Source organism: Dipodomys spectabilis, unplaced genomic scaffold (genome assembly GCF_019054845.1).
Source record: "Dipodomys spectabilis isolate Male_0828 unplaced genomic scaffold, ASM1905484v1 ptg000180l, whole genome shotgun sequence".
NCBI lineage: Eukaryota > Metazoa > Chordata > Mammalia > Rodentia > Heteromyidae > Dipodomys > Dipodomys spectabilis.
The window spans coordinates 707,113-718,566 of record NW_024870857.1 but is presented as its reverse complement, the minus strand read 5'-3'; positions in this window follow the sequence as shown (position 1 = coordinate 718,566).

The window sequence follows — 11,454 nt, the reverse complement described above, 5'->3', positions numbered from 1 at the left end:
TGAGGTGTCAAAATACCCAAGGAAACCACTAGCAGGATGGAGTTAGTTGGGTCTTATGTTATAGATTCTCTCTTCTTTTGAAACATTGCTTCCATGGAGACCTTTTTTGGTCAAACCCAAAGGAAGAGATCTGCACCTCAACCTTTCTCTGAGAAAAAGGTGACAGGTTCATGTGTGTGGATGGGGAAATCTGTCTGCCCAGAAGAATGGGTAGAAAAGGTCACTTAGGTTGGACAGGAGCTAGGAAGCAAAGTCCACTTGTTCCAACAATCCTAGTAAGCCAGATAGATCTTCATTTACTGTGTGGATCCAACAGGGACAGGCATTTAAAGTTGCTTCTGACTTTGGCACTTTCTTGAATTCAACTTGATAGTATATTACACCTAATCTGGGGAAAATGGTGTCAGGCAAAATTTATTTCAGTTTCACCACATATCTGAGTGCTAACTCTTGTAAAATAATATTTCATATGTCTTCAGTTAATTCTCCCGATAGTCTATGTGGGAAGGATCAACCTCACTTAAAAATAACTTTCATTGAGACAAGTGCCTGTTGCTCATACCTGTAGTCTTAGCTACTCAAGAGGCTGAGATCTGAGGATCATGGTTCAAAGGCAGCCTGGGCAATCCATGACATTATACAGTAACCTACCCCCCAAAAAAGCCACAAGTAGAACTGTGGCTCCAGTGATAGAGCACTAACCTTGAGCAAAAGAAGCTCAGATACAGTGTCCAGATCCCTGGATTCAAACCCCAGGACCAGTACACACAAATGAAAATCTTTCACTGAAGTATAATTCATACATTATAAATGTTACCATTTTAGTTGTATAGCTCATTCCTTTTCAAAATATTGAGTTGTGAAAATATCATCACAGTCTAATTTCATCATAAAATGAATGTGAAATAATGGATGTAATTCAATGATAGACCACTTTTCTGCCATTTGTAAAGCCCCAAGTTTGAGTCCCTGTACTGCAAGAAAAAAAAATCCTATAACCATCAGCAATAAAGTACCATTATTCTGTACCACAAGACCTAGAAAGCTAATAGTCTAATTTCTTCTTCTATAGAGTATGTATAATTATATAAATTGAGTTACCTAATATTTAGCCTCTTGGGACTAGTTTTGTTGGCATCATTATTAATGGATAAAATGCTAAATATTGACACCACCAACAGATGGTAAGGATGTGGAGAAACAGGAACTCTCATCCACTACTGGTAAGATTAAAAGATGGTACAGCCACTTTGGTAGACAGTTTGTCAGTTTCCTCCAAAGTAAGCATAGATTCATCTTGGAAACTTATAACAAGTTTCCTTGATTGTTATTTAAATGAGATGAAAATTTATGTTCACACAAGAACCTATCCATGAACATTCATAGCAGATTATTGATGGTTGTTACATTTTCTGAAAGTAATTAAGATAATATTTAATAGATGAGTGGGTAAATAAGCTCTGGTCCATGTATATAATAAAAATTACTTAGTGAAAAGATCTATCAAGCCAAGAAAATATATGAGACAGCAATGACTATGGATTGCTAATAGAAGAATTCAGTCTGAAAATGTTCCATCTGTGTGATTCTACTTATATGCCATTCAAAAAAATATCAAAACTATAGAGACCATGTAAGGACCATTAGTTTCCACAGGTCTTGATGGGAAGGGAGGTATAAATGCATGGAACACAGAAGATTTTTGGGACAGTGTAATGGTAGGTACATGTTATACATTTGTTAAGACCCATAGAACTTGAGCTGACTCTGAAAGTAAACAATGAACTTTGGTTAATGAATAGCAATACATAAAATTTGACAAATGTATTATACTGACCCAAGATGTTATTAACAGGGGAAAACAGAAGGAGTAGAGAGGGAAGGGTTGCTTATGAGAAATCAGCAATAAGATAAACATATTTATTTAGTTACTTGTTTGTTTTGGTGTTGGTACCATGGCTTGAACTCAGAGTTTCATGCTCCCTAGTTCACTACTGGTGATCCATCTATCACTTGAGCCATACTTTCAGCTTGGCTTTTTACCACTTCTGGCTTTTTGTTGGCTAGTTGGAGACTTTTCTGCCTGGGTTAGTTTTGAACTGCAATCACCCAGGTCTCAGACTCTTGTGTAGCTAGGATTATAGGGGTGAGCTACCAGCTCCTGGAACTATACTCTTAAATTGAAATTGACACTATTTATGTAAAAAAAGGATGGTTGGATAGATAGATGATAGATAGATAGATAGATAGATAGATAGATAGATAGATAGATAGATAGATAGACATTCTGGGATGGCTAAATCAAGCCTAAATTCTAAATTTCTGGGCAAGATGTACTGTGTTTATGGCCAATCTTGATACTGAAGTCCTCAGATTGGCTTGGTAGCTGGGCCAGCAGGGTAGGTAGACCTGTTGATTCTGTCTGCTTGGGATGGGCCTCATTCTGTGTTTTGGGGGCTATTCTGAAGCCTGGGTTTACAAGAGCTGTCTTGGCATTAGGGTAGATCTTGAGTCTGAGTTTTCAGGACCTGGCCAGGCACTGTGATGGGCCTGTAACCTATCTTGGGAATATAAGACTGAATCCTGGATCCACAGGTTTAGAATATGAATCTGCAGGGCTATTCCTGGAGCTTGGAGCCTCCTGGGTAGTCCTAGAAACTCAGTATATGGAGGTAAGTCTGGCACTGGGATCTGCTGGAGAGAACCTGAACCCTAGGTCTGCTGGAGCTAGCCTGAACCCTGAAGCCAGTCTAGGTGGAAGGCAGTAATTGTGGAGCTTGTGCTCATATGGCTAATTGAGAGCCTGGGATCTTGTAGGATCATAGGTGCTGAAATGTAGTGTAGGGCTCTTGGAAAGCCTGGGCCCTGGCTCCCTAGGAGCCAGTCTCGCTAGTGTCAAGGTGATTAGGTATATGAAGACTAACATCAATTCTGGGACCTCAGGAATCAGCCTCAAGGGAGGAGCTAAAGAGACCATCTCAGTACTTGGCAAGACTGGATCATGCCCATGGGTGCTGTCTTTGTTTCTGAGGCCAGTTGGGCACAAGAGCAGGCTTGTAACTTAGGGTTCTGTAGGCCAACATGGCTCTGGGCTGACCGTGGAGCCTATGGTTGCAGAGGTTAGCCTGTTGCTAGACATGTCTGGAGTGTGTAACTGAAGGGGCTGGTTTGAAGGTTGGGTCCATGGGAGGTGGGCTGATGACTAGGGCTGAGGGAGCTTATGTAGTGCTAAGCTAATTTGAAGCTGGGTGTTGTCCTGTCCCTGGGATATACCTGGAGATCAAGGCTGTGAGGACACGCCTGGTGCTGGTGTGGACCCCTGGGACTGGCTCAGCTGAGGGTGGTCTAGAGCCTGAGATCATGGAAGTCAGCCTCAGCATTGAAAGATACCAGAAATCAAGTCAGATGTTCAGGCTTGGAACCTGGGGTTATGGTTCCAAGTTTAGTGCACAAATTAGATGCCTGAAGTCTGGTGCCATGAGGCAGATGGGTTGTTGTCTGTTGCAGTTTTATAGGAGTTGGCCTAGAAGACCTTGAAGCAAAGTCTAGGACTCACTTCTCTCTTCTTCCAAGTGGAGCATATCCCTCTACATGATACAGCCCGCTCATAGGAGAGGAATCCTTGCTAGCCTCTTCAATGTGTTGTTTTTCTTATTCCATGCTGTACCCAGACACTGTGATTTCCTACCTGGTCTCCTCAACTCTCCAGAACATATTTTTGTATGTGGATACTTGTAAAACTGATATTTCTACAAGAGGATGACTTAGAGCGCAAGTTTGCTCTACCCCTGTGTCAACTCTTTGTACCTTCTGCTTAATTTCCCCTAAATCTAAGACTGCTCTGAAAAAACTAAGTATCTTCAGGAGGAGGTTGTTTGTTTTGTTTTTGGTGCTAGTCCTGGGGCTTGAACTTAGAGCCTTGGTTTTGTCCCTGAGCTTTTTTGCTCAAAGCTAGCACTGTACCACTTGAGCTCCATTTCTGGCTTTTTAGTGGTTAATTGGAGATCAGAGTGTCACAAACCTTTCTTGCTAGGCTGAATCTGAACCATGGTTCTCACATCACATCCTCCTGAGTAGCTAGGATTACAGCATGACCAAGCAACACCCAACAAAAATAAAGTATCTTAAAGCAAAAAAAGTCTTGCTTGGGACAAGCTCTGAGACAAATCAAATAAAGATGAATCAAGGAACTCCCAGAAAGACAAGTTACAATTTTCTAAAGATAAGGCTTTTGGGAGACTTCCAACCTAATCTTTCCCACCCTAGTGGCTGCTAGGCTATTGATTTTCCAACTTCTGAAGTTGTTAGGCTATTGATTTCAAGGCAACTATAAAGCTGGGGATGGAAGGAACAGAATAGAATAAGTTGAGATGCAGCCATTTTTCTTAAGCAAATGCTCCTTGGATTGTTGCAAGCCTTTGATTAATTCAAGAGTTTGGACAAAATTGATTTTGATCATATTGTTCAGTGTCCTCATTGTTTTTGTTGAGCAGATTTTTTTTTTCAGGAGTAAGGCTTAAGCTCAGGAGCTCCTGCTTGCTAGGCAGGTACTCTTACATTTGAGCCAGACTTAATTTAATTTATTTTTTTTTAGATAGAGTCTCAAACTTTTTTCTGTGGTTGGCCTTGGAACATGCTTCTCCTACCTCATAGTTGAGGTTATACTCAGTGGGTCTGATGTCTGACCCACTAAATCCTGATTGTCTTATTGAGATGGATATCTTGCTAACTTTTTGCCCAAGATGGCCTTGAAATGTGATCCTCCCAGTCTCTGCCTCCTGTGTAGCTAGAATTACAGGTGTATGAGCCAACATGACTGTCAAGGAGCCCATTCTTGCTCCATCAAATTGTGAGATGCTGATATATTTGTCCATTTTCATTGTGACTTGCCCTAGATATCCACAACTCCATGTCTTCTGTTGTCCTTCATTGGTTCAAAAACTAGAAATGAATTTCTCAGATAATAGACTCTCATTATTCCATGAAATATTAAAGTCTTAGAAACCAAGGTGCTCATATGTCTATGCGCATTTGTGCACACATACACATAGACCTTCACCTTTCACACATAGATGTGTCTATCATACAGGCAATTTCATTTGCAAATAGAGTCCATTGCTAAACTTAATGCCGAAAGAGAAGATGTCTCACAGAAGGCTGTGGCCCAATCAAATACTTTATGTAGGTTTCTCATTTGTGTAGATTTAAGTGCTTTTATGTTTAGGAAAGAAGATGAACCTTGAGACTCCTGTTTTTCATCTCACTTTAAAAGGGCCAATGGAAGGCTGGGAATGTGGCTTAGTGGTAGAGTGCTTGCCTAGCATGCATGAAGCTCTGGGTTTGATTCCTCAGTACCACATACACAGAAAAGGCACAGAAAAGCACCACCAGAAGTGGTGCTAGGGCTCAAGTGGTAGAGCACTAGCCTTGAGCACAGAGAGGCTCAGCAACAGCGCCCAGGCCCTGAGTTCAAGCCCTAGGACTGACAAAAAATAAAATAAAATAAAAATAAGAATAAATAAAAGGGCCAATGGAAAAATATGAGAGAGTGCCAGGTGAAAGCTTGGGGTCAGAAGGGCAGGAAGGAATGGAATTCCATAGTAGTGAAATACTAGACAGGAGGAGAAATATAAAGACTGGGTTTGGGAGTAGACTATGGAGAAAGAGGAGTTGCAGGAACTCTGTTGCTTTACATTGAGATGACAGAAGCAGAAGTTCAGCTGAAATCTGCTAGGGAGTCTCCTGACATTAACTCCATACTGCTGCCGCTAGTGATAGCCTCAGCTGGTAACGTGCAAGGACTTTGCCATGTGAAGAATTGGGAGGTAGGGGAGATAGGAGATGAGCATCCCCCTGAGTCTGCTTTATCCCTTCTTTGTAAAATTTCAGATCTTTGGTGACTCAACTGAAGTCATTGTTGTTGGTGAAGCTGTCACCAAGGCTGTGGTACAAACATTAGATGGCATGAGACTGACAAGCAGCTGTAGGTAGATGAGATTGTCCAGAATGGAGACTCCTTCATTGAAAACATGTTGAATTCCAGCATTTGAACTACCAAATGTGTAACCAAATACCGCAGGTAAGAACTTTGGTCTCAGTGTTTGTTTCTCTGGTTTCACATAGCCAAAATGTTCAGAGTTTCCAGGATTGAGATGACCCTCTGCTTTGTTCTTTTAGGAGTGTACACTGTGTAGTAAAAAACCTCAAAGACTGAGACCATGGGGGAGTGATATAAAACCATGAGGGAGATGAAGCAATTGCTGTGCCTTGTTTCTGTGGTGATAGGCCTAAACAACTCCTAGCGTAATTGATTTGGCGTGATGGCATATTTTATTATGAACTACTGGGGCTGGGTGGAGCTGAATGAGGATAAGAGGAGAGACCAAACCACTGGTCCCTATTATTCCATGCCCATTTCCCATGAAACTGTCCTGTTCATTTCTTTATACCAATCAGGATCTTAATATGGGGAAGTAGTTTACTCAGAAAATAGCTCTGACTTGGAGGATAGGAATCCCAAAACAAGGTTACAGGAATGCTCTCTTCCTTTCATTCCAACCCTGCATCTCATACACACGTTTTAGCTGTTAGCCGCCAGGCAGTGCTGAGAGGAAGAAGGGCTGTGATTCCTGTGGAAATTTTCAGACCTGTACACATTCCAGCAGCCCACCAATTTCTCCCATCTCACAGGAATGCAGAGTCTCTGTAGCATATGCCACAGCTGTCTGCTTTTCTCTGTTTCCCTTCATTGTAGTCATAAAGGTTCCAAGGAGATGAGTGTATTTTCCCTTGTAAAGTACACACACACACTGCTGTTGTCTCATCCTCCACATCCCCTCATAAACCAGAAAGAAATAAAAAGCAATTTTTGTGCTAGTCCTGGGATTTGAACTCAGAGCTGGGTAGTATCCCCAAGCTTTTCTGCTAAAAGATAGCATTCTATCACTTGAGCCATAGCTCCACTTCAACCTTTTTTGGTGCTTTATTGGAGATAAGAGTCTCGTGGATTTTCCTGCCCAGGCTGGCTTGTAAACCTTGGTTCTCAAATCTCAGCCTCCTGAGAAGCTACAATTAGAGGAGTGAGCCACCAATGCCCAGCAAGTAAATTGTTTTATTATTCCTCTGTGCAATCGCTACCCTTTATTGTTTTCTTACATACAGTGGTCTCTTTTACTCTCAATGAAATCCAGCTGAGGGTAGCTATCAGGTGAAGAGTCTTATGATACTCTGTAATCTTTTGTACCTTCCTCTTGATGGTACCAAAAGGATGCCATAGGTTTAGGACAGTAGAGGCTTTTGGATGATTGGGAACATGTCAGAGTTGGAGGTATCTGGGGCTGCCACCTACCTTAAGCTTACTGACACTACTAAGCCCTAATTATAGTTACAAAGCAAAGAAGCCTAGAGCATTGTAGCCTCCTCCTTTGTTTACCCTTCCCATCCCTTCCCAGCCTCCCCCCCCCCCCCCCGCCCCCTACCCAATCCTCCCACCCCCCCCACCAATGTTGTAAAGTTCATTTTCAACATGACAACTTGTACTTCTCATTGTTGCAACGGGTCCACCTGTATCCTTGTTTAAACGACTTGTTTTTCCCCTTCCCCTCCACAAATTATACCAACATCAAATACAGTGAAAGCAGGGGTTATATTGTGGGGGAGGGACATACAAAGCAACAAAGAAATAATCTTATAAATGCTTTAGAAACAAATGCATGAAAGAAAAAAAAAACATTTAAATACATATCTTAGGGTTCATTTTCCTAACATCACCTTATCTGACCTTTTCTGCTTGACTCATATATATACTAGATATTGCAAATAAGGGAAACCATGGGACCTATGTTTCTTTGGGTTACTTCACTAAAAGAACGAATGAGATCATGTATGCTGGTCTGAATGGTGCCTTTTAAGAAAATAATACTTCATATTAATTTGCAAATTATTGAGATTCACTGCATTATGTGTATATATTATGAATTAATCATATATATCTACTCTCCCACTCCCAACCTTTCTTTTTTTTTTTTTTTTTAAATTTTATTTTATTTTATTTGAGAACATACTGTACAGAGGGGTTACAATTACATGGGCAGGATAATGCATACATTTCTTACCAAGCATTGCAGCCTCCTCCTTTGTTTACCCTTCACCTCCCTTCCCAGCCTCCCCCCTCCCTCCCACCCAATCATACCCCCCTACCCCCCACCCCCCCCCCACCGACATTGTAAAGCTGGTTTTGACATGACATTTTGTACTTCTCATTGTTGCAACAGGTCCACCTGAATCCTTAAACGACTTGTTTGTCCCCATCTCCTCCACATGTTATACTGACATCAAATATAGTGAAAGCGGGGGTTACACTGTGGGGGAGGGACATACAAAGCAACAAAGAAATAATCTTATAAATGCGTTAGAAACACATGCATGAAAGAAACAAAAACATTAAAATACATATTTGAGGTTTCGTTTTCCTAACATCACATTATCTGACTTTTTCCGCTTGACTAATACCTATACTAGATCCCAACCTTTCTTTAGCCCTAGCACCCTTCCCAGCCCCTTAGTTTTTCTCTTCCTCATTACCCTTTCCTGTCTCTAGGTCCCTAGTGATTATTATTCTGTTCCCTACTTCTACAGGATTGGCTTATTGTGTTCCTCAGACGCATGAGAACACGGTAGCATTTGCTTTCTCTGTTTCATTTGTCTCCAGTTGCATTTATGTTGGAAGGAATTGTGTTGAATATATAGACCAGAATTATCTTAACAATGTTAAGGTTTTTAATTCATGAAAATTGGGTTCCTTTCCATTTATTTAGGTCTTATTTATTTCAATAGGTTTTTGTTGATGTTTTTAATGTAAAATATATTTCTAAGTACTTTCCTCTTTCTTTTTGGCAATACAAAATTTTGAATGAAAGGCCTTAAACTAGCTCAGCTGGCACTCTGCCACTGAAGCCACACCTCCAACCCTGCTTTTGGCTGGTTATTTTAGAGATTCAGTCTCATGGACTTTTCTACTTGGGCTAGTCTGTGATCCACCAAGCTTCACCTCCTGAGTAGCTGGGATTATAGACATGAACCACTCTTACTTGGCTTATTTTTTTCTTTTTGAGACTATTGAAATAGAAGTATAATGCAGATATTTTCATTTTGATTTTGTATCTTGCATCTATGTTACACTCAATTAGCTCTGGATTTTTTTTGTAGATTTCTTTGGGTTTTCTACATACAAGTTTGCCTAGTATTTTTTTTTTCTATTTATTTCTTGGTTTTCCTATGTGCTGATTCTGAGGCTTGAATCTTGCTCAGATTAGCACTTGAACCACACCTCCAGTTTGCCTAATCTGAACAGATTTGCCTCTTTCTTTCCAACCAGAGTGCTTTGTTTCTTCCTTTTTCTGCCTTGTTAACTAGAACATCCAGTATAATGCCAAATAGAAGTGGTAAGAACAGAAATCCTTGGATTTCTAATCTTTGGGTGAAGGAGGTAGCTTTCCAGCACTAATATTACTACTAGTACTTTTCTCTTGCATACCCGGAAGTTTCCTTCTTTCTTTGATGAGCCTGATTTTTAAAATTTTTTTTTTATTGTAAGGCGATGTACAGCAACATAAATCAGGTAATGAACTTGATTTTTAATCGTGAAAAGGGTGGAAGATTTTTTTTGTCAAAATCCTTTTCATTATTGAGATGCTTAATGTGATTCATCATTTATTCAATTGCTATTGTATGGAATTTTAAACTGAAACTTGGTTTATTGGATCTTCTAGCTGCTTTTAATCATTCTGCAGGGCAAAAACACAAGGAGGTCGTAATGTTGGTTTTAGCTTTTGCTTCTAGGTGGGAGGCAAAAAGATCCAAACATTTCCCAAGGTGAGCCTTTGGTGGGCCAATAATACAACAGTTTACATTTGTTCTTGTCCTTCCAGCGAGAGGGCAAAAAGTTACATCAGTTTTCATGACTTTGGCAAAGCTTTAGATAAGCCCAGAAGAGAAATGGGGAGAAATAACAGGCTGAAATTGGAGCAGCTTCTTCTCACCATACATTCCAGCAGTGATCTCCAGGAAATTGTTATTAACCCTGTACATGCTGAAGTTACTGCTAGAGGTATACAATGACAACAGAAAAGAAATTTTAGCTGGACAATGGTGGCTCACATCTATTGTCCTAGCTACTCAGAAGGCTGAGATCTAAGGATCCTGGTTCAAAGCCAGCCTAGGCAGGAAAGTCCATTGGACTCATATCTCCAATTAACCACCAGAAATCTGGAAGTGGAGCTATGGCTCAAGTGTTAGAGTGCTAGTCTTGAGCACAAAAAGCACAGGGGCAGCACCCAGGCCCTTGAGTTCAAGCCCTAGGACCAAAAAAGGAGGGAGTTTTAAATTGTTTTGTTTTGCATTTTTGCAATTCTTGTACTTGGATGTGCCTTAATTTAAGCTCTTACAACAAAATTCAATAGATTACTTTGACAAACATTTTTGTCTCGTAATTCTAAAGGTAACTGGTACAAGGTTAAGGTGTTAGCCAGTTCAGTGTATGATAAGGGTCTGCTTCCTCCTTCTAGCCACCGTCATGCCTTTTGACACTCACAGGAAATCATCCTGGTCTCTTCCTTCTCTTCTAAGGCTACCCATCTCAGCTAGTGGGGAAGGGTTTCCCCTTTGACCTCAGCTATACTAATTACCTTCCTAATTCTCTACTTGTAAATATAATCACATTGGAGATGGAGGTGTCTAGCCATAACCATTCAAGCCATAGCAAGATACATGATCAAACTCTCACAGTTTTATAAATTCCAAAGGATCATCTCAATCTATGAAAGGAAAAAATCGTTTTAAGTCGAATTTGTTTTCTTTTTATTTCTGGTGAACGTATTGGAACTAAATCCTTTAAATATTATAAGCAGAATTAGTCACCATGGCTAATATGCTTTTTTTTAACCTATTGGAGCCCTGAGAAAAGGAGACTAAGATTTGTCAGGTTGACATTGATTCTTAGAGTCTAAAAGGAAGTTATAGTTTGTTGATGATCTCTCAGTGTTTGATCTTTAAAGACTATAATGATTTTCCAGTTTGAAAAGCATATTCTTGAGTGGGTCAAGTGGATTCTAGAGCTGATAAAGGGTTAGAGAAGTTCTTGATTGTCACTTGAATGACACTTTGGCATTCTGCTAAAAAAGAGCTTGTGGCTTGCTTTAGAATTTGTAATTCACAGGTCTTAATTATCTGGACCTCACATTAAGCTGCAATTGCAAGCTACATGTTGTTTTAGACTGAGACACAAATACATAGAACTGAAAGCAGAAATAAGCTTGATCAACAGAACTCCTATGCAATTTCTGAACGCTTGGTAGAGTCCTAGTTTATCAAAACATCAATGTCGGCTGCAACCATCCACATTACTTGCATATGGCCATGAGAAAAGTACTTGTTCTCTGATGAAACCATCTAGGA